This window comes from Ambystoma mexicanum, chromosome 8 (genome assembly GCF_040938575.1).
Source record: "Ambystoma mexicanum isolate Mex_15411 chromosome 8, UKY_AmexF1_1, whole genome shotgun sequence".
Classification (NCBI taxonomy): Eukaryota; Metazoa; Chordata; class Amphibia; order Caudata; family Ambystomatidae; genus Ambystoma; species Ambystoma mexicanum.
The window spans coordinates 1398224713-1398249677 of NC_090929.1; the positions used below are offsets into that span (position 1 = coordinate 1398224713).

The following is a 24965-nucleotide window of genomic DNA, read 5'->3' on the forward strand; positions in this document are numbered from 1 at the left end:
AGAGCTAAGACAGAGAATCGCTGTCCTGTTCTGTGTTCCCAGTCGATTGTATTTATGGCTCTACGGATATTATCGTGTCTATTTTGCCCCTGTATGAAGCCTCTTGGTCAGTATGGATTATCCCAGGGAGTACCTCCGCTAGGCTACGGGCTAAAATCGTCGAATAGATCTTTGTATCGCCGTTTAATAACAAAATGGGGCGATAGCTTGCGCATTCATTGGGGTCTCTGTTTGGTTTTAGAAGCAATATAGTGGTCGCTTGGCTCATATCCCTAGAGATCCTGCCCGTATCACAAATATAATTAAACAGTTTAGTTAGAGGGCCTGTTAGGGTGGTTCTGAATGTTTTATAGTTTGCGTTACTAAGCCCATCTGGGCAGGGGCTTTATTTGTTTTCAATGCTTTTATTGCTTCTCCCACGTCCTCTTCCGTTATGGGGGCCTCTAAGATTTGTCTATCTGAGTCACTGATTTGCGGTAGGGTTATCTGGTTGAGGAAAGCAGCTTGTTTATCTCTCTCCAAGTCTTCCTGTTTTGAGTTCTTAGTGTAGTAGGAGTGGAGTACCTCCCCTACTGCCTCCTCCCCCATACCAGGTTCCCTGCCTCATTTCGGAGTTGAATTATGCGGTTCCGGTCCTTCTGCTGCTTCAGGTTAGCAGCAAGGAAACGGTTTGCTTTATCTCCTTTTGTATAGTAAAACTGTTTGGTTCGTACTAGGAGAAGTGCGGCTTCATCCGCCAGGTAGGTTTCTAGAGCTGCTCTAGCTTCCTTCAATGCCTTCCATGCTCTCTGTGAACCTTTAGTTTTGTACTCTGTTTCAGCCACTGCCAATTGAGATTCCATGTCCCGCCTCACCCTTTCTTTTCTTTTAATATAATTTGTGGTATGTGCTATAAATTCCCCTCTTATTACCGCCTTGCTTGCATCCCAAATAGTATCCCAGTGAACCCCAAGGGTGAAATTTTTCTGTAAATAATTCTTTAAGGAGCGTTCAATGTCTGCTCTAAGGCTAGGTCTTTCAGAATTATTTCGTTTAGGCGCCACGGTCTACAAGGCCGATATTGTGGGCTCACAGGTTCCAATTTTAAGAGGACTGGGGCATGATCTGACAGGCACCTCACTCCAATCTCCAATCCTGTAACTTGTGGGATAAGTGGGTCTGAGATCAGCACCATGTCAATCCGGGAGTGGCTTTTGTGTACTACAGAATAGTGAGTGTAAGCATTTACCTGTGGGTAGAAGAAGAGCCACGATTCGATCAGGCGTAATTCCCTGATGAATTTAGCTAAGGCCTGTCTGAACGTATGGTCATGGGAGCGTCCACCACCCCGTTAAAATCGCCCCCATTAATATCTGCCCCTCCCCCATTGCGCAATAATCGGGAGGATTTCCCTTAGGAAGCGGTCTTGACCTTCGTTAGGGGCATAGATTGACACCAACGTTACCCGCTGCCCCATCAAATTCCCTCCCACCAACAGGTAGCGGCCTTCAGGGTCCCTTTTCACAAATTGACTTTCAAAGATGATCCCTTTAGCTATCAGGATGCCCACTCCTCGTTTTTTGGTTCCACTAGTGGCGAAAAAATGTATGGGAATGTCTTATGCTTCAATCTGTGTTCATCAGCCTTGAGTAGGTGTGTCTCTTGCATCCAAACCACTGAGGCCTGCATGTCGCACAGTCTAGCCAACATCGATTTGCGCTTAATTGGGGAGTTGAGCCCCTGGACATTTAGTGTAGTACAGAGAAATGTTTATTCAGCCATAGCCATGCCTTGCACTCCTGCTGCTTTTAAGATCCAGGGCTCTCTCCATTTTTTGGAGTATACCTTGACCACAGTGCAACACCGTCATCCTCAAACTTTTAAACTCCCAAACTGTAATTTCCTTTACAAACATTTTTAGTAGAATCATCACCACAAGGTACCAGGTGTAACCGCCCCTGGAAAACTGGGGTCTGGTAACCCCGCCTCCCCCCTTAGCCCCCTCTCTTACATTGGTTCTTGTCTGTTCCCGGTTTTGGCGAGTCTTTCACAGGCTACGTCTTTAGCTCTCGTTTTCATATTTACGGCCCATTTTGTCAGAGCTCCTATATGTTGCAGCTCCATATCTGATAATTTAGAGGCAGCACTTGGAGCTGAAGTTTGCACCTTCACCTAGGGTCTGTGGGCGAGGGCATGCCGGTTTCCATTGTTCGTTCTCAGGCGAATCTGTTTTCTTTTTATTCCTGGATGGGGAGCCATTCCCACTGGCATCACGCCTAGTCTCTTTGTCCCCCATAAGGCTTTCCATTTCTTCCTCCTTCAAATCGAAGACCAGTAGGATATGCCCAGCGGTAGCGAACTCCTTTAGCCCGCAGCCAGTTCGTCACAACCCTCAGCCGCTTTCTCTTGAGAAGGGTTCCTTGCGCCAGGTCGTGGTATATTTGGATGGTTGCCAATCTGAATTGTATAGGTTCTTTCTTCCTTGCAGCGTGCATAATGTTTTCTTTTTCTTGGAACAGGTGTACCCTCGTAAGGACATCCGAAGTAAGATTTTTGTCAATTTGGTACGTCGATTAGACCCCATGCGTACGATCTAGGACTATTTCTTTATCCTCTCCAGTACTTAGGATGTGCCGAAACACGTCTGTTACATATTGTTGTACTTCCGGGTCTGTCACAGATTTGGGAACCCCTCGGATCCAAATATTATTCCTTCTAGACCTGTTTTCGGCTTCTTCCTGATTGTTTTGGACCCGTTCCATCTGATGTTCAAGCTCTTGCACTCTTCTGCTTAGTTCTTCTTGTTCATGCCCTTGTTCGGACACAGTGGTTTCCACCTCATCTATCCTTCGCTCAGCTGCCATGACCCCCTTGTTGAGATCAGCTATAGACTTAGCCAAGTCCACAGCACTTTCTTTAATGTCCTTCAATTCCTGAAGCAGCGCCAGGAGGTCGGATTTCCGGATTGGTGGGTCTGTTGTGTCAGCCAGGTCCTCCGATGGGGAGAGGTGTACCTGAGCTGTAGCTTGGATCTGGTTCTGCTTTTGTGTCTCTGCCGCTTATAACATCATTTTGTTGTCCCCCGGTGCTCCTCCCTTGGCTTTAGTAGATTGCTTAGACATAGCTGGATGGGCTGGGGGGGAGCCGGAGTGCGCCGAGCTGGGCTTGCCACTGATATAAATATAAAAGTCTGCTGTATTGCCCAGGAAGATCCCTGCAACTTCCTCTTATGGGGCTTTATAAGGGATGCAAGGAATGCGGGGCCCACTAGGACTTTATCTCTCCTGTTCCTCTCCGGGTGTGTTAAATCTCATTGCTGAGTGCGTCACCCCAATGGGTAAATCTGCAAGTGCGTTCAGCGTCAAGACCACCTCAACTGTAGGGCTGCATGGACATCACTTCCACCATCGTGGCACTGCTCATGTGTAAGCTCCCCTCGGTAATATGGGCAGGGTCTGTGGATCTTCCATAGGGTCCTGACATCTTTAATGGGTGCCAGCAGTTGTACAGACATGCATGAGAGCTTCCTGAGATACTCTCCACCGATGTACACTGATCAGAGTTTCTTATTCCGTGCCTCTCCCTCCTGTGCCCCGTTTCTTCCCCTGTTTGCGTTAAATTGAAGCTGTTCCCTCCTTCCTCCCCGGCCAATAAGGCATGTGCCTAGTTGGGGCGCGGGGGCGCCTCCGTTCCAGTAACTTAGCGTGGCGGGGAGAGGGGTTAGAGCACTCACGATCAGTGCGTATTGTCACACGGCGGCAGCCCCCTTCATTATACTGTCTCCTCGCCGTTACGAGCGAGGGCCTCCATTCCCCTTCTCACCTCAAAAACCCAGGTGGGTCACAAGAAGGCTCCGTACACAGGTCAGGCAGGCTCAACCGGCGACCTGGGAGCCCGCCCGATTCGCACCCGGCCCCCGCCGCTCGCGGGATGCATCAGTCTTGTCCTCCTCCCAAGGGGCCCGGTGCTTCTGCTGGCTGCACTCGGGTTACGCTGTGGGGAGTTTTGCTGGGCAGCTGCGCTGGGCCTTCTGTGGGCGGGCATGTATGCCTGCTCACCGTGTTGTGTGGCTCGCTCCTCTGTGGAATCCACGGCGCTTCTTCGTTCCAGCGCCGGGGCTGCGACTCTGGTTTCATTCCTCATTACCGGGGCTCAGGGTCTTCCTCATCGTTTGAAAACGAGAGCTGCAAGTGCTTGCATGCAGGGCCAAGCAGGGCCATCCGCCTTCCCCCAACGGGTGCCCGCTGATTTCCAGTGCTAGGTCGCCATCTTGGCGGGAGGATCGGAACGTCCAACTCAAACGCTCCGATCTCGCACACGGTGTAACTCCGATGCTTCGCCTTTTCCCCAGCGGCGCCTCATATGTTTCGCCACTGTATTCTCTGCTTGCAGCCGAAAACTGACGTTTTTAAGGGGGATTAGGGGCCATAACGGGTAGGAGGTTGCAGAGCCTACCTCTGAGCCATCAGCATGGGTCCTCAGCTGGCCACGCCCCCCATGATCCACTTCTTTTGTGGTTACTGCATAGTATTCTCTTTCTAACCAACCAACACCAATTATAACTTCATTGGAGTGAACCCATTTTCTGTGCTATTCCTAACCTTCTTTCTCTCCTCTCTGTTGTTTTAATTCCCTAGCCTTGAGTTTATGTTTCCATCCCTTTCACTGTGATGAGTTGTCTCATAGTGTTCTCTCCTTAATATGCTCCCTTTGGTATTTCTTGAATGTGGAGATATTCTCCCCACTTTACTGGGTGGTCTTCTTGGCTTATTAATATTCTCTTTCTTTGGTTTACATATGACGTTTCTTCCATTATTATTACAGTTCAGATTATTCAACTTTGTAGTTTGACTATCAACAATTCGGCTGGGACGCGTTTCTTCACTTGTATAACGATTCCCTTTTTGGCTTCCCAGTTTGCCCGTTCTCTCTGTTACCTCTCTCTTCATGGGGAAACGTCTCTGGTACCTGTGGTCACTTGGGTCCTTTTTTCCTGCTTGGCTTGGTTTTCATGGTTGTTTTTTCCGGTTGCGTCTCTTTGTCAGTTTCTCGCTTCCCTTTTGTGGTACAGTCTGATGTCTCTCCTGGCAACCGGTACCATTTCCGATATTATCTCCATGGGTTGGTGTCAGCGTAGTTTGTTTGGTTTCCTTGTCCGCCAAAAACTACATGTGGTCACGCCACCAATGGGTTCTGGGTTCTCAGACCCTCGGCTTCTTGTCGATTTGGTAGGCTCTCTTCACAGCATCTGATACTCTAGTTCAGAGTCATTCTGAACTTTGCGGGCTCCGCGGCTCTTATTGGCTCTTCCTCCCGCTTACATTACGCTACCAGGGGGCCTTCACTGCTGCTTTATTATTCTCTCTCTCCTCAATCTCAGCGGGTCTTCCTCCTTAAATGTCCTTGTTACAGTGAAGTCGAAGTTTGTACTTCAAGAGACAGCTTCTTTTCTTGGATACTTATGGTGCATGTTAATATTGTCTTCAACCCATCTTGGTTTTTATTGCTGTTAAGCATCTCAGGTAGTGCCATGTATGTCACCACAGGATAGGGGTTATGGATTTTGTTAGAGGAACCGGAGTTCTTGTCCCCTAAGGGGTAGTCTCTCCCAGTGAGGTCCCACTTGCCCAGACCCCTAGGTTGGGTTTTGCAGATGGGGATCCTTTTCCTAGCCTCAAAGGGAAAGGCTCCCCCTTGAGGAGAAGGGACTAATTTCCTCGATTTGTCACAGTTCCCAGATGGTCTTGCCAATTTGCATGGGGATTCTTTATGGCAGGTTAGACATCCAGCTGCTGTCAATACAACAGGTGGCCTTGGCTTCCCATCTCATTGACTGTTTGGTGGTTTGCACTTTGTGACAGATACTATTATAGCTGCTGCCAGAGTCTAGCAGGGCCCTTGCATGCATCTTCACTGGCATCCTGAAGGTGTCATATAGCTGGTGGTGGTGAGAGTGTCCTTGGGAAGATCGTCCTTCATTCTTATGGATTTGGTGCAAGATCTAGTAGATGGTGTCTGGGAACTGGACCTAGCTCCTCAATTGTGCCGGGAGGATAGCTCAGGGGCAACATGCTCACCTGGGAAGCAAGACGGCACAGAGCCACACAGTTTCGATCCCCGGTTCCACGCTTAGAAACCTCTGGGTATTAAGCGTGTTATAAATAACCTATCATACCATATCATATCATAACTGGCTCCCTACTTTCATCGACTAGGTACTTACTGCATCTCCGCTACCTGGTCTTGCATCTTCTCCAGTTCATGGACTTCCAACCATTGCTGCAATAGCAAGTCCCAACGTTGATCTGTGTCTCCCTGAGAAGAGCCTTTCTCCTCCTCAGAAGAAACTCAAACGACAGGAGGTGGGGCTTAGGTTCTGAATGCTGGTTTCCTTCAGAATGTTCTTACTCTGAAGACCCAGATATTATTTTGGTCTTGGAGTTCTCTGGTTGTGATCTCAGTCCCTCAATAGGTTTCTTCCTTTTGGTCTCCTCTGGGTTAGACTTTCTGCTTCGATCTGCCCTCCTTAGCACTATGCTCCTTGGGCCCGGGGTGTCTCACTGTATACCTGCCTCCCCTGGAATCTCCAATGAGATGGTGATTGAGTTCCCTGGATCCCATTCCCCTTTCCCCCAGGTGGTTATTTCTAAACTCAAGCTTTCAAAGGAAACCTTCAGTCTTTCAGGTTCGGGACTAGTCATGACTCCGGACTGGGACTGAATTCCTCCATAGTGGACATTAGATTACAAGTGTGTCCAGGACAACTTTGGTTTCCAAGACTACATTCTAGCAAAACTGGGCAAATATCTCTCCTTTCTAGAGCCAAATAAATTTGGAAGATTGATAGACCAAGAGGGCCAGAATATTACCTGGGTGCTGGGTGGGACTGATTACAGTGAATAGTTTATAGTTAAGATTTGTATGGGTCTGATGCTCGGAAGAAGTACCTAATGCTGTCCCTGGGTAGGCCCCCTCGCTGAAATCAATCTCCACCATCACCTTCTTGTTGGTTGGAATCCAGTGATTATATGCGCTCCAAACCTCATTGAAGTTTTTCCTGGGGCATTTCATGACGGTACGTAGGCCTCCTCCATCAGAGAGGTGAAAACTGGCACGCGACTTGAGCTCCTGCTGGAGGTGCCTTGCAGCTGTAACCCCAGATATCTGTCTACTCATCTTATGCTCCCAAGCCCTTGAAGCTGTGGGTGACCTCTGTATCCGGGTCTAGGTGAATCCCACTTCTGACAGCAAATGTCACAGGTGGCATAATGATTCACAGAGACAGTGGGCATTTTCACTGGTTTTAATTCTTCTGCAGACAGTTTGCAGTACGAGATTAGCAGATGGTTCAGTGCAGTCGTGGTTTCCAGGCTGGAATGGGGCTTAGGGATGATGGCTGTAGGGCAGTCCCTATCTCTGTCATCTCCCTTTGGATCTTCATACTAGCCCAGGCAACCGTAACCCCTGGTTAGCATTATAGATCTGTAACATCCACTGCCGAACCTCTGGTCTCACGCTGAGGTAGTTTCCCTGAATGCAGGCTTACTGACTCCCTCAGGGATTTTCTAGCTGTCCCTATACTAACCCAGAGTGTTTTACAGGGATTTAACTAATAACCTTCAGTTACCCTGTTGGATCTGTCTAAGACCACTCACCCTCACTCTTAGCTTGCCCTCCTACTCTGCTGCTTCCTCCTCTCCTCAACTTCTTCACACCAATCTTCTGTCCCTCCGATGTTTCACTTCACCTTCCTCCTGCCTCCACCCTTTGATGTTAACACTTTTCATTCTCCTAAAACTCTACCACTACTTCTCCTCTTACCCTTTTATCGCTCCTCTGATAGTACTTCTCTTACCCACTACTACAGCCTTCCTTAATAGTAGTCTACTGCTATCCTCCCACAACTATTACTCTCCTCCCACTACTCTCCACATGCTGTTACCACTACTCTCTTCTCAATACTACTCCTCTCACCACTACTCTTTCCCCTGCTCTCCTCCGACTAACATTAATCTCCTCCCAATACCACTACCCTCCTCTCACTACTAATCCCCTCTCACTACTGCCACTACTCTCCTCATACTAGTACTACTAGTCTCCTCCTGTTACCACCACTACTCTCCTCCCATTTCACTACAAACACCATCCTTTCTACAAATAACATTAACTCCTTACATTACTTCTATCCACCTGTCACAAAAACATGCACGCTTACTCTGCAGTAGCCTTGAACTGACTAAACCTTACCTTTCTTCTCTGCTTCCACACTCCTACACTCCTTTCTTTCTCCTGTTGATCTCTTGGTCCACCTCCACTGCACTGCTGACCTCAGCCGAATAAGGCACTTCCTGCTTCCTCCTTATATCTTCCTCCCATTCCTGAGATTGGCTGGCTATCCATAGCCAATATAATGCTACTTTCTTTTCTGCAGGCTGTGTAAGTGCATGGGAAAGTTTGAATAGAGGCCTAAGCCCTGTACCCTTCTCAGCTCGGCATCACAGCGGATCCTACCATGGCGACCCTGGGAGGGTCAGTATCAAAGTTTGTGTATTTGTCCCGGCTTCCTGGGCCTCTGCAAGTAAGCCCTTGAAGTGGGAGGGTCCCAAGCCCTTGCCATTGTCCCTGTCTGGTCTAGGTTTTATTTGGGGTAAACACTGGCCAACTTGCCGGAGAGCTGCAGCGAAACGCTTCCTCCGTGGTGATTGCGCGAGCCCTGTGCCTCTTCGATCTCCAGTGCTACGTCTTCCCCCCACCAGAACGAGCTGCCATGGTACGGCTTGCAAGTGGGTTGCTGTTGTCTTGTCTGGTGTGGGTTTCCGGATCTCGACCAGGGTACTGATGGGGACCTGACTGGTTCCAAAGATGATGTTGTCTTGTGGATGCTCAGGTTATACGAAAGGGAGGGACCCATACTCACTTGGGAACTGGGGAGTAAATGTCATACAAATAGTTGTTCCTAATGGGAATTACTTGCACAATAATTTAATAACAGTCAAATAAACGCAAGAATGTGTTAATTGATGCGATCAGTATTCTTCTAATGCTGAACTTAATTATAGTAAATATCAGGTATTCTCATTCTGATGATCAGATTTTTAATTTAATAGTGCATTTTTTAGAGTGTTCAGTTCGTATACATTAAGAACACAGAAATTATTTGAAGCAAAGCTGACGCAACAATAATAGGAAACCACATGACACCACAAAATGAAAAGAACAAGATTAAGAAATGTTTTTGTGAAATTCCCAAAAGTGACGAATATCAATTTAGAAAAAAACATAGTAACTACATTCATTGCAAACGATTAAAATGTATCAAAAATGACAATAGACAATCAAATGAGAACATCCTATTAGGATACAGAGTAATTTGCTAACAGCAAGTCCCATTCGAGTTAAGGGGCTGAGTGAACATCTAGTTTCTTGTAAATGTAGTGTCCACAAATATGTTTTGTAACATTTAGGGTCGACGTAAAAATATGTTTCGACGTGGAACTAAGCTAAGCGCCTTCTTCCGGACCATTAATTCTTCTGACCCTGTATACTGTTGGGCAAAGGAAAAATGAAACAATTCAAATAAATGACTAATCTTATTTCAAACAGATGCGTGATGATTGCCTTATAAAACAATAAACCAATTAGATGGCTCACCATTAGGTAGTGGTTGAAGGGTACAATGATTAATGTGAAGATCATTCCACTAAGGATGAAAATTCAAGATATGTTTCTTTTTTTTTTAAAGCTTTACTTATGTTTCGAGAACTGCACTTCTACGTGACAGTTGTATGCATATTATTTCACAACCAGGGGCGTTGCTAGAGGGGGGCTAAGGGGGCTATAGCCCCTGATCTTTTGGTTGTAGCCCCGGATAGAATCTCAGGAGCTACAGCCAAAAGACTAGCTAGCCCCCAGTCCCAACAGTTCTGACATCAGCTTAGCCCCAGGTCTTTTCCAGACCTAGCAACTCCCCTGTTCACAACAAATACATACATTCCATATTTTGAACAGCCTAATTAGTACCAGAATGTACACAATAAAACAGCACATTATAACCAACCTCATTTTGACGGCCTGACGGTGGCTCACATTCTTTGACCCACCCCCCCCTTTAAATTCTTCTTCAAAATGCCCTATCCCACACCTCCCTTTTGCAAACCTACTTTACCTTTCTAACCACAACCCACCTAAGGGATACACTTATCATAGTATTGAAAAATGCTTCAACAACATGTTCTTGTAAAACACTCTATCTTTCACCAATTCATAAAAAGGAGACCAAACTTTAAGAAACATTTGTTATTGCACATACTTTCTCCATGGCAATAACCCCCCACATTTGTACCCACCATAAAGCAACGACTGGACCATCTGCCAACATTCCTACCTTGGGTCAGAACCAGTCTCCCTGCGGTCAGTAAGTGTGTGAGCAATACCACTTGGGCACCACTGGCTGCATAGATCCCCTCTGCCACAGCACCCCAAACCACTGCAACTGGATCCATAGGCAGCTGTACCCCGGTATTTCTTTAATATATCCCATTATCTCCTTCCAAAACAATTGTGCCTTTGGGCAGAACCACCACATGTGACTCAAGTCCCTAACCCCTCCGCAGTTACTCCAGCATGTAGGCGAGGATTGGTTGGCTATTTTATGAATGTGTTGAGGGGTAAGATACCATCTAAAACATATGACATGTTTCAAAGAACTCTAAACATGTAAAATGAAATATGACATGTAACTGACATTTGTTGTGGGGTAAAATAATGTGTATCTAGTATGGAAACAGAATGTAGTGGCATGAAATGGGCTGTCTTCTGGTTGCTCTTCAAGCGAAAACGAAAGACTGACAAGCATCTTTGATTTGAAGACTGGCGTAAGCACATATGTACTGCAATACAACACTTTGCCACCAGAGTGGGGTTTGGTAATTGGGGACCCTTCTGTTGCAGCATTTTCCTGTAGGGTCAGAAGTGGCTATAAGTTGTTTTGTTTTGCGACTCCCGATGCCCCTCTTGACAAAGCCAGGAAACTGGCCTTGTCACGTTTTACATTCAGATTTTCAAAGCACTAGTATTTAAATAACAATTGATGATAGTACAATAAAACAAATATTTTAAAGAATATTTGAACTTTCAGAGTATATATCTATCATACAGATGAGAGAAATTTGATACCTGAAAAGAAAAGTTTTAAATCTTTGCCCCCCACCACCCGCCTGCACACTCACATTGCATGACGTTCAGGGTTATTGACTTTTAAATCAATTGTGCTAACAGATATCAACTATTTTGAAAAGTAAACATATTCTTTCAAAACGATCATATTTTGATTTGAAAAAGAGGGTGTTTTAAGGTAAATATATAAATGAACATTTTGACTGCCCACAGAGATAAGGAGAGATCCAACATATGAGGCATAGGCACACATGCAGTATTATTTCCCATTCTCTCAGTCAATTAGGGCTTTGGTTTGTGGATTTGCTTAATGTTCACATCTGTAAAGAAACCAATGATAGTATTTTACCAATAGAATCATGCTTTATCAGACAATCTTATGAGGGATGGATCAGCATGCTATTAAAAGGCAAACAAAATGTGAAATAGGGAAACGAGATTTCATACCAAGCTTCAGGCAGTTTGCATTTCATAAAAGGAGGAAAAAGGCACATTTGGATTTGCAGAACACCCCAAGCCAAAGTGAAATATTAAAAGCACTAAGTGCCTAGAATCTGAACCATATCCTAGAGAGTGGATCTGATTCCTGGTTTCGATCTTGATCAAGAGTTTGCTGAATTCCATCTAGAGAGAGACAGTCCATCTAAGGCAGCACCAGACTCATCTGCTAACAGTTAGATCTGCATACTGTTCTCAACTAAAGCCAGCTATTAATTAAAACTGTTAATTCCCAGTGTGATAAAATGGTATCTTCCTTAAGACTTCAGTGTACTGCACTGAATACTTACGTATGCACATTAAAAATGGATGTTGTCATGCCCCAGTATACTGCAGAATTAAAAGGTCGAAATTAATCTGCAAACTCTGTCTGAACAGCAGATTTGAAAGATTAACAGTGGGAGTACAATACATTATGCACTGTGAGAACCTCAGTCAACTAATGTTCCCTAAAGATTGTGGACCTCATTCTAAGTCTGGTGGTCTGGAAATAAGGGTGCCGGTAGCAACATACACACACCCTTTCTGGACCACCAGACAACGATAATGCCTACAGGGGCCAGATCTCCCAGCAGGTCTGACCTGTCGGGAGTACCGGCCCCTGCAGGCGTGTTTATCAAGGAAGCACCGGCACCATTGGAAATGGTACCGGTGCTTCCACGTCCCCATTCCCGTGGTGTCCTATGGGACTCAACGGGTATGGGGATTTACAGTTCCCTCCGCTTGACATCCTGGGCCGCAGCGACTTGTAATGTCCCAGTGGCACTGGGATATCAGACGACGGGAACAGTGTTACGAGGTCAGCGGTCTCTTAATGAGTCTCTGTGTGTTTTTATTGGGCCTCATTATGAGTTAGGAAGTGCAGTAAAAAAGTGGTGGTAATTCTATCATTGCCCCTTTTCGGGCAGTAACGGAATTACTGCAATTTTTACTGCATCGCCAAATTTTGAGTGTAGAGTTAAAGTGGAGGATTTACTTACAGCATAAAGCTGGGGGTAAATCCTCCACTTTTCCACCAAATATCGGCAGAATTACCTCAGCTGCCATAATTTTAAGTGTTTAGATAGCTGGTGAAGGTCTTTGATAGGAGGTATATATTCCCATGAATCTTTGGTTTGAAGCAGGTTCCGTTTCCTCTTTTCCCTGCCAAATTAAATGCTGTTTTAAGGCCAAATTTTGATCATTTTAGTTAGCAGATTCATCAATAAATTAAGGTGATTTGACTATAAGTCATTGCTCCAACCCATTGTTTTTGATTCTAAATTGCTCCAACCCATTGTTATTGGGGTTTTTTCTACATTTTTACAATTTTCAAAGCACAGGATTGCAGTGATTTACCCTGGCCAACTGCCATTAAAATGTTGATGTAATAATTTTAAGCATCTCTTAGATCATTTTGGAACTTCTGCCCCTGTCAATTATACTGAGTAAAAACAAAACTTAAATCAATTTTTCAGAAAAGTTATTCATATGTGGTAATTTAAGTGTGAGTCCCTCTTTTGAATAGTGGCGTCATTTATTCCAACATTACTTTTTAATTGTGAGAATGAATAGACAGACAAGACTCAATTTTATTTGAATTTTCTTGAAAGCATGGATTTTCTAACAATCCTTGCATTGAACCTCCATTGTATTGTGAGGTAGGAATCAGAATCACCTGTATTTTGAGATAACTTTCTTTGTTACATGTTTATACTGTTGGAAAACAGTTTGTTTCTTGCTCCAGTGTGGGGGTGGGATTTTTGTTTTTGAATTTACACTGAGAATACTTTAATCCATCAAGGATTGTGAAATAAATGTTTCTATGTTATTTTGCTGCGGGATTTTTCGTCACGGGACTTTTCATCGCTGTTTTTTTATTTAAAAAAACTCGGGTTTTTTGTTTTTTTAAACCCCCCCTTTTTAAAAAAAATTATTCCCTTTCACCCACAAATATTTATTTAATTTCTACCCCCCCCAAAAAAAAACTATGATTTTTTTTTCGATAAAAAAACGGCGATGAAAAGTCCTGTGACGAAAAATCCCGCAGCAAAAGAACTGTATACCAAATAAATATTTGTGCAAATATCTTTCTTGGGTAGCTTGTTAAGTTGCCCTGGGGTTGCCCAATGAAAATAACATTACAAATTTGACTCAACTCTCCACAGTTGTCTATTTTCCCACTTCTCTTTCCCGCTTCCCACTTTACTGCTTCCTCAGTAACCCCTTTGTCTCAGCAGTGCTAGAGAACAAAATCCAGCAATCTACAAAGATTTAACAATCTGGTTGTTGGATGGAGAGAAATAGACATTTCCACAAGTTAATGTCTTCCACATTTAAAGTAACAGTTTGAGGAAATCTCTTTCCCATCACACATTCACACAGACACCAAAGGGCACTTGAAAAGTACTCTGATGCACCAAAACAACAACCTACTAGGAGCTTGTTACTTCTCACATTACTTCTTCACCAAGACCTCTCACTGGCGATATCCCATAATTCCAAGCACAAAAATGCTGTCAAATTCCCTTTCTTTATCCTCACCTGAGCCTTCAGAAAAGGTGTGCGGGGAAGAGTCTGTTGGGATTGGCTTTGCTTCTTGTTGTTATTCTTAGAGGTCTTGTGTTCTTTGTAGAGGTAGGGCCTGCCATGAGATGTAGCCACTATGCCTGCCTGATGTGGTATAGCAGGACGTTTGGGAGCGCAGGCAGATCCAAAGGAAGGTATAACAGGTAACGCTATTACTACAATCAGGAAATGGAAAGTAAGTAAGCATAGGCTGGAGGAATTGACCAAAGAAGAACGATATGCAGCAAGCAGGTAGTCAGGCACAGCTAGAGTTAGCAGCATAGACAGGCAAGGAGTAGAAACAGACCTTGAGGTAGCGGGACGCAGTAATGCAGGAAGTCAGACAGTAAGTGCCAAGGCAAACAAAATCAGGGGAAGAATAGGGAGGGTCAGCAGGAGGACAACAGGAGAAGGGAGAATAGCAAGCCGGAGGAAAACTAACAACGGGGGAGTGTTTTACCCAAAGAGGAAGAATACGGGTTGCAATGCACCACCGTTGTGATACGAGAACAAACGTATTCCATTGACGGTGGCCATCTTGAAGGAAGACTAGAGCAGCCCATACGTTTGTGGAACAAACGTGGCAGTGCAACAATGGTGGTCAGTTCTACTCCTCCACAAACACCGGAACGGTGAAGCCCTGACAGTATACCCCCTTCTATACTTGATTGTTCCTGGTTTCCCGGGATGAAGTCTGTAGAATCGGTGGATGAGCCTGGGTGCATTGACATAAGTACTTGGCTCCCAAGAATTTTCAGACTGTGGTTACCCCTTCCAGCTCACAAGATGCTGCAGGACTCCTCTGCGATACAAGAATCGCAAATATGGGAAACTTGGTAGTCTTCTGCATCTGAATCAACAGTAGTTTTATGTCTCTTCTTCTGTCTAGATGTCATGGTCACATCCGGGGTTTCTGGGTTAGGTTCTGGTGTCCATTCCAGGAAGGGGTCTTGGTGCAGATCTGTGGGGGCTAGATGGGTTTTAGCATGGCAAAAATGGCATTGTCACATTCCCCAGTACCAAGGTGACAATGGGCTCCCATAGAGATCCAATGGTGTTCCAGTCCCCTTTAGATGGCCGTCCTGCGGGTCACTGCCTAATCAGTCATTGAGAACTAGACGTTGGGCATAGAGGACTATAAAAGCCCCGTCTCCACAGTAACACGTGCATCACATTAGTTCCGCTGACAGCGGTGTAACGCTACTGGCGCTCAGCTCACAGACCTTACAGAATAATAGAAAAAAGTCATGTTATGAACTTTACTAGCTCACAGAAACTCCACAGACCTTAGTCTCCAACGTACCTGACCAGGGTTTTCCGCAGAAGAAGTCCTCTGACAGGTGACTTCATCTTCCGTAGTTCCGCAGTTCAGTCAGCAGTCTTCGTCCATGGCCGCAGCTTCATTCTGAGATCTTCCGACCTCCGAAAACCTACAAAGACAAAGATACCATAGTTATGGAAAGAACATTACAGACTAGTGGTGAATGAAAATAACCATACGCGCATACGTACCTGAAGCTCCGACGAGCTTTTACCAAGCATTCCAATGCCCCGCCTCACAGATAAAAGCCATAGCTTCATTACTAAGGCATGCATAGCTGGGTACCAAAGGCACGCCATTCCACGTGCCTTCACCAAAACTATGCGCGCATGCTTACCTCAAGAGAAAACCCAGAGTTGGATTACGAAGGCACGCTGGGTCACGTGCCTATTCCTAACTACGCGCGCATGCTTACCTCAAGAGAAGACTTCATATTTTTTCTTCGATGACACCCAAGCTCTTCAGAGAACCTGCAAAAGAAAGAAAGAGTTGTTAGAAATATCAAGAGAGATCTCTCCTACCTACTTGAAAGCATGACGGAGAGCTCCCTAATAACAAAACACAGGTGAGGAGAGTGTGGGCCTTAGGAACTATAGGGGAGCCAGTCATGGTGGGAAAACAGGGGAGAGCCATAGTAGATTTACAACTTTATATTGATCCCAGTTTTCCCCCTCCTATTTTCTCTCTCTCCTTTATGACAGGGGAAAATCCTAACTAACCAGCATTGCCAGATCACCAGGGTTCTGGACCATTTACACTTTTGTGGGGACAAGGTAAGTGTTACACTGGAGTAGGGATCAGGAACCCATGTACGTAGTAGAGAGGCATGAAACGCCGGATTGATTCTACGCAGTCTCTCAAGTAAGTGTACCCAAAACGTCACTGAATTGATATTAGCTAAGATCTTGAAGGGTCTGATATATCGCGAAGAGAGTTTGGAGAGATGAACTCATCTGGGTAGATACTTGGTAGATAACCACACTTTGGTTCCAACAGTCCAATCGGGTGTTTGGCTGTGATGTTTGTCCGCTTGAGATTTGTTCCTCTGCTTACCAACTTCAAGACCTTGTTTGGCTGTTCTGTGCACCCTAGAGATGCTAGACAATACGTGATCTACAGAAGGCATCTTTGTGAAAGGGTGCACACTTATGGGTATATCAAATCCATATGTGCAGAAAAGAAGGACTCATCTTGGGCAAGAGTAGAAGAACTAAAAAGGAAAGCTAAAAATCATGCCGCCCAAGGGTGCTTGCTGCTCAAAAGATATTGTGGTTTTTCCCTGATTCCTTTGAATGACTTCTACTAGGTGAAGGTGACCCCAATTCTAACATATGGTGCTGAAACATCATTCTCATTAGCTGCGGACATCTGGCCATTGCTAGAAGGAATATTCTGGAAGAAGGTCTTGCGGCTGCCGAAGAGTATACCAATCCAGGTTGTGAGGATGGAACTAGGATTGTCATCTATGAAAGTCATAGAAACCTGGAAATCCTTGGCCTCCTATCGTAAGTGTATTGAGGAAAAGCCAAATGGAGGATGTCAAGTGTTAAAGAAGGCCTGAGAAAGCAACAGCAAAGGAACAATAACAGAATGGCGCATAATCTGTCAGGCGATCCTAAATGAGTTGGGTGAATCAGACATTTCTCTGGTGAGAGACCCAACCAGAATGAAAAGGAAGCTCTACATTAAAGACTGGAGTAAGACTCAGAATGAAAGATTGATACTAAAAATGTATGGAACCCATTTTTTAGAGGCCAGGAAACTCAACACAGTACCTTGAGCTTTAACCCAACTGGTTCTTTAGATCCCAATTCATGCTTTTTTGTTTGAACTTGTTTCCAACAAGAGAAGCACTGTCATTAAGGGAAAGAAACGCATTGGGTGTGTCTTTTAGACTATGTGGAACAATTGACACAAGGGAAACACTTCAACATTTAACCCTGTGCTGCTTGGCGCTGAAAGATACAAGATCAAGGCTGCTGGTGACCAAGGGATACGTATCTCGGACAATTGATGAGTGGTGGCAGATGTTGATTGAGGGTGACAAAACCCACATTAAATTGCCTTGATTAAGTTGTTGCTGATTATATTCAGGGAAATTGACAGTTTGGACACGCCTTGAGAAAGTAACCATTGATGATTGAGAGGCAATGAATGAGTCTTTGTATATTTTCTGATTGATGTTGGATGTCAGCGTTAAAGGTTTTCTATGTTTTAAAGCCATGCAAAACACTGACAATAAATAAATAAAAATAAATACAAATAAAAAAAAATACAAAATGAAGGGTGCCAAGGGTATACTTCAGAAAGGTATGTATGGGTGGATTTACCATAAGATGCCACCTTACCGCTAGGTGCAAGCAAACTGAAGGGTATCGGGACAACCCTCACAATGGACGTGCTGGTGGGGATAACCCATCACACCTCTAAAATAACTATGTAAAAATATATACAAATGACTTACAATATAACAGTTCACTCACTCCTTCAAAGCGTTCACCCTTTCAATCCCCGTAGCCTCGTCTAACTCCACACATGCACTCTGATTCTACCCTTACCAAACCCTTTAAAAAAAATGCTCTTTTACCCTTAGTACCACTTTGCTTTACCTGTCAAACATGCACTCACATGATCCCAAAGTGCTCCGAAATGGTGCTCCTTCAATTCGCCTTGCACAGCTTGACCCACGCCTCCCAGAAACAGACAGCCCTCTAACCAATATGGTGCCTGTAAACCTCTCTTTTTCACCATGCACGGAAGAATGGTCCACGCAGAGAAGCAACGCAGCCTAGTTGTGCGGACAGAAAACCCCCAACGTCTTGGAAAGCCTGGGCCCACCCAGGGATGCAAAATGTGTGTATGGGCCTCTAATCACCTTAACCCAAAGCAGGCCCTCCACTTAGCAAGTGCACGTTTTTATGTAAAGCAAGTGTATTGTACAATCGACCAGGAGGGGCTAGATGATGCTGTAGAGTCAATCTAACCCGAGTCTCTCTCAACCATACAAGTTGACACATTGTGTACATTGTTGCACCCATTTAAACACTCGCACATATTTTATTACAAGTCTTCCCCCAACACCTGATTGGTGAAACCTATACAAAAGAAATCCAATCTTCTCTTATTACCACCTTCTCATTGGTCACATTGATTAACTACCATAATCAGATCATATTCGTAGCATACCCCTTTTCATGGAGTCTTCTGTGGTAGCTCATGACATCATCACATAGTTACACATTCACATAGAAACATAATTGATTACTAGTCCCAGCTGGCCTGAGACCTCCTAACCCCAACCCCATAATTTCACATGGTTTGCAAGAGTATTTTAAACAATATGTGGAGGGGAAGAAAAAACATGTTCCCTTTGAACTGCCGATAACTATCTCACCCACCCTAATTTACTGGCGTCCTTGTATCACTATAATCTAAATGACTACCAATTCAACACGCATGGCCTCTGGTCACATCCTGAGAAATCAATCGAAACCGGTAAAATATCGGTCAATCCTGCCCCCATGCGTTGATTCACCCCAGGTTCATTACTCAGCCATGAACAGATGGCTGGATCTCCTTAAACAATAAGATATGAGTTCCCATACACTCAAAAAAATTGCAACTCCTTTCCGTGATACTGCTAAGTCCTGAAGAACCAGGGCCGGCTTGTTGGCTGAGTCAGCTTAATGTTGCAGCTACTCATTACCTTTCCTTCAGCCTCCAAACCCTGCAAAACTAGTTTTCCCAGTCACACAGAGTTCACTGTGCAGAGCCCTGATTTCAGGGTCTAGCAAAACTATGAAAAACACACAACTTACAGATTTGTACATTCCTCGTGTAAGCCAAACCGTCCTTAACATATATCTCTTGACCCCCCACGTATCTATGTCAGTGCATGCATGTTTTAAAACTACTCTGTCCTCTCCACAGTGGTTTCTTCATGACACATCTCCATTCTCGCAAGTGCATCTATGGATCTCCTTGTTGCCCCGCTTCTAGGCAATATCACAACAACTTTGCTGTTCCCCCAGTTACCAAGACGGGGCATGCAAGTAAATCGCTCTTTCTCATTGGGACCTTTCCTGACCACCCCAACAACCCGAGAGTCTTTTAAAATGGCGAGGAAAGGCTGATGCTGGTGACCGTTCCAGCCTTTGTTTGGGGACAAGATGGTGTGAGCCAGAAATCCCTGTGAACCTTCTTTGGGCCCAGCATCACAGATGGGTGTCAGCACTCAGCACCATCCGTGACTACCCCTTCCACTACCCCAAGACACAGACAGGAGACTTTGCCACACTGAATTTAAGAAGCAAATAGAACATTTTAATGAAAATGTCCCTTTTGGAATTCGTTTGAACTGTAAACATTACAATGCTTATCTGTCTTTTGGCTTTGTCTCACAATTGGAGCTATTTGGTTCACATTTCTGCTATTGTAAGTGTGTCCATGATCTAATTACACAACTTCATTGTGATAATTAAGTAGAGTTGGTGTAGCCAAAGAATTCATTGGTAGAGTGAAGCCAGAGCTGAGCCATACAGCCTGGGTTGGCTTCTAGAGACAAATGCGAGCCAAGACGGCAACAGATGCATTCCTTGGCATCGCCTCCCAATTGTCGAACATAAAACCCATACTTGTCATCATTTCTCCTCAACCCTAGAAATAACCCAATACCTGGCTTCCTCGTCCATGCTCCCCAACAACACAAACCTGATTTCACTGATCCCCTACCTCCATAACAGGAAACCTATGCCTGGCATTCCAATTTTGGAAGATATGACACAAACAAATTAAGTGATTTGTTCAGGATCATATACTCTCTTTAAGTTGGGATCTGAAGCTCATATAGAGCTTAGACACACACAACAAAAAAAGGTAAGCTACTTGTAGTAATTGTTTCTGATAGTTTTGGAGACGGTTATTGTGCCCAGCTTCTAGCAGACGTAAACCATGGGGGATTTAGCCTCTGTCTTTCAGCAGGCACAAGTGGGAACAACTGGCACCACCTGTATGTCCTGAAAAGTAGGAGATTGGAGACAAAAACTAAAGGGTTGTGTGGCAGGTGGAACATTGCTTTTTTAGGCAAGCATCCCCTTGGCCTAAGACCAGTGTCACCTCCGACAGCCTCACTCATTCACAAATTGGATAGTACGTGGAGATCACAAGGCCTGTGCCTATGGGATGAGGATATAGAAAAAGAAAATCTCCTGGAAGGCAAAACCAACAGTGCAGTACATCATCTATTTCGCTTTTCCATTAGGAGAGAAACATGGCACATAAGTGACAGAGCAACAAGCAACTTGAGTGATACTTCAGCCTGGGATGTGCACATTATAAATGATCAATATTTTAATCATTTTGAAGCAAAGACTGTAGTTTAATAAGTATAAGTGCAGCATTTTTGTGTAGCGCACATTTATCAGAATCCCTTCTAAGTGATCCTAATTGTGGAAGCCAAAGGAAATATGACCTAGGTAAATGGCGATTTGCCAAGGAATGTATAAATTGGTGAAGTGTGGAAGCCAGGTGTTCTTTTGGCAAAGCTTGCAATTTTGGTGTTTTCAGACAACACGTTCACCCATTGCACCTTCAATTTTGCATCAGCATGCCAATCCTGGCCAGAGATAAACAAAGCACTCTGTGCAAGTAGATACTTGCACACCGTTCCTTTAACTATCACTAGGTGGAAATGTCCCTTTAATTTACTCTGAAAATGTAACAGAGGCTGAGATGATGCTTGGCTCGTCTGCAATTGGGCTGTCTTTCACAAAGGCACTCGAGCCGAGCCAAAGACAGGAATTCGGCTCGTGCAGGCTCTGGCTCCTTCATCTCTATAAATAAGTCATCAGTCAATCTGGACACTTTACTTCGGTAAATATGCCATTTAAGTGCCTAACAGATGCACCATCATTAATTAAAGCATTTCATCAGAGGGACAGTAAAACCAAAATGTTAAAAGGGCAATATAAAAACTTTAGAACAGTGATATACATACAACATTATAAAACATATACATAATTACTATAAAAGCGAATAAAAGTGAACCATTAAGAAACAACAATATAGATAAATATGGACCACATTAATTAATGAATCTACATCTGATACCCAAAGCCTGGTTTGTAAAGTTCCTAAGTGACCAAGTGCAATACAGCGAAGTTGCCCAAAGTGGAAAAACAAATGCAGGGCGACATTGCCTACATTTCGAATCTCTAGGTACTGGTTTCAAAGTTCTTTGCCTTGCCTATTTGTACTTATGGTAGAAAAACAAGAAGTTCCTTATGTCTCGTGCATGTTAGGGTAAAACGAGCAAACGCTTTTGGCCCTTTGATTGATTTCCTTATTACGATTATAATATTAGTTAATATTACTATTAGTTCTTTTTGAGCTCCGATGAGTAGTCACTGGGCCTGATTTACAAGTAATTTTTTCAATTGGATTACACCATTGAAAAAGGCTTTTGTAAATCAAGCACATTGTATTTAAAAGAATGCCATTAAAATACGAGTTGATCATTAAAATATGAAGTTGCAGATAAGGGGACCATAACATATATGCATGTCTACCCAGAATCAGAGAAATGGAGTCATGATATCCCGTGGTTTGGTAATTGCAGAGTCTCACGGGTACTCTAAAAATGACTCCAAAGCAGACACATGTTGCTAATAATAGTCTGCTTATCAAGCCTCGTTAGATAACTAAGTGAAAGAATGGGAGAAAAGGGTAACCGATGGTGTTGGACAAAAAACAACCTAAGGAACAGAGCCAGCTCTCATGCTCTGTCAGATTTCAGTAACGATTAACCAGATAATCTAAACATGTTCTTTAAGATTTTATAAAACAATTAATGGGCACTAATCGAAAACGATCATCCCAAGGCACAGACAGGGGCCCATGCCACCCTACATTATGAAAGTGCATAGAAACTTAGACTGGCCATTTCCGTTTTTGAATTCGTTTGAACTGTAAAAATGAAGATGATTGTCGATATTTTGGTTTCGTCTCACAATTGTCAGCATTTGATTGACAGTACTGCTATTGTAAGTGAGCCAAGGATCGAGTTACAATACACAACGTCATTGTGATAAATAAGTAGTCAACAAACATGTATCCATGAGTACTCTGATGAGCAACGTTCATGCGATATGAAGAGCAAGGTGTATTGTTAAAAAGAAATGTTGTTGCACAATTTTCACACAGTGAGGGAGAAGTGTCATCTGATAATGCTAGGTTTCTTTGAAGTATCACTTCATCTGTTCTATGTTGGGGAAGATTATGCGATATATAAAACAGTGACAGCTATATATATGCAGAACTTAATTGCCAAAGTGTCAATTTATGTAAACAGATATGTAAGAAAATGTATAGTTCTGAAGACAAATCTGAAAGACTAATATGAGGTTAATTAACTAATTAATTTAAGGTATGGATGAAGTTTCCATCTTCTTGATTCTCCTATTCTTGAGACTTCTTTTTTTGGCACACATAGCACCAGATCACCTGAGGAAAGCATTAAAAAAAAATAACATGTGGTCTTTTTTGCAATACTACAGCTGCGGGCAATCACTTCCAGTCAGGCAATCTGCCTTTTTGTTGAAACTCTCGAAAATAGTGCTGCCTGTTCCGCACACTTCTCTGGTTGCAAAGTGGTGGGCAGCTTCTTACCCTATTATTATTTTCCTTAAGCTTTTATCCCCAATCACCGGTTCCATCATTGCAATAGGATGCACTATATATCATAAATCCAATGAAAAAATATATCACAAAACCTGAGTTTGCAAAGAAATATGTGACATTTATGATTTTTCACCACTTACATATAGGGACCAGATTCGCAATCGCATCTCATTAGTACAAAGGGCATCGGAATGTGCCCTTTGATCTTTGTAATCTTTGATGTGCGCATTCAGATGCCCCTTTTTGTTCCTTTTGCACAAAAGAAGTGGCGTGTTTGTACATTTCAATGCACATCCGGAATCCAAAAAGGGAATGCTGTTTGAAATGTATAAAAATCAAAGTCCGAACCAGTCCCTGTTTATAGGGGTAGCCGCAATGCATATGAGGTTCATTTCTGATCCTTTCATGCATTGGCATGAAGTGAGAGAGCCTCGTCACGAGCTGCTGCACTCCTACTGGTATTCAATCCTTCATCAAGAATAAAAATACATTTTAATGTTTTACCTCCTTTGACAGTGACAGTCCTTTTTTCAGAATCGGATCCACAAGGCTTATTTATTTTGTATTGGGTTCTTTTATACGGAGATCTGAATTAGAAAACTATTACATTTAGACGAAAGAGTGATATTGGAGAAAGTGAACATGTCTGTTAATAGTCTCTTTAGAGTACAATACATTTTACATTGTTGGTTTAAAATAAATCTGATTGTACGCTGCCTGCACCTCAATTAGGATGATTTTATTTCAGAATATTTAGCAAACATTGTAAAAGACATTAAATAACATTATATGACAAGTTATTTCTCCTCAAACCTAATCACTAAGAAGGAAGAGTCAAATGAATTTACAAATGTGGCTTAGTTGTTTATAAACGTAGCATTCTATAAAAACTTAAGGGCGTCGTTATGAATTGGTTGGATCTTTTTTAAATACTCCAATCTGCAGCTCCCACATCCCTCTTTGGAGTTTTGCACTGGCGGAGGGAGCTGGGCATGGTGAAACTAGAGTGGGTTGTCCGAACTGTTCTGCCACTGACAGGACATTCACATTGCGCTGTGCAGGAAAGGATTGCTTCACTCTTCTCTCCGCCACGTTGTCCCATGTAGTGCCATCAAACAGAAAGGGGTGGAGAGAGTGGTAGCTAGGCCTGCAGAGAGAAGGAGCAGGGATGTTCTGTCCGTTGCCAGCATCACCAGTGAAAGGTTTTACCATATGTTGTGACAACCTAAGCATTGGGAAAAAATAAGAGTCGGCTGGATGACTTTATTTTATTTATTTTATTTAATTTCTGCATTTGTGAAGGCGCAACGCCCAAAGGCTCTAGGGGCTACAATTTAAGAAGATTGTTACAATTTTAGAACGTTCAAGTAAGTACATTTACATCAAAGAGAATGGTTACAATTTTTGAAGAACTTCAAGAAAATACATTTACAGTAGGAACAAAAATCAGTTACACAATCAAGGGTGAATAAACTTGCTGTGATCAGTGATGGTAACATTTACGATGGTTCATGCTAAATATACTTGGGGAATGTCCTGGTGGTGGCTAGGGCAACACTGTAAGTGTTGCGAGCTGAAAGGTAAGGGGCCTACTGTATAAGGTCAGATCTGAATGATAGTGTTTTGAGGTTTTTCCTAAATGACCATAGAGAGGAGTCATTTCTTAGTTGATTGGGCTGAGGGCGTTCCATAATTTAGCTGCTATCACCGGAAAGCTAGAGCCTCACGCTTTCTGCCTTCTATATCTGGGTGTGATAAGTAGGTTGGT

General features: G+C 43.7%; 1 protein-coding gene across 1 annotated transcript in view; it reads left to right on the forward strand.

Moving 5' to 3' along the window:
- The window catches only part of HPSE2 (heparanase 2 (inactive)), a 2768318-nt gene that overhangs the window by 486292 nt on the left and 2257061 nt on the right, over positions 1 to 24965 (forward strand). The window lies entirely within an intron of this gene.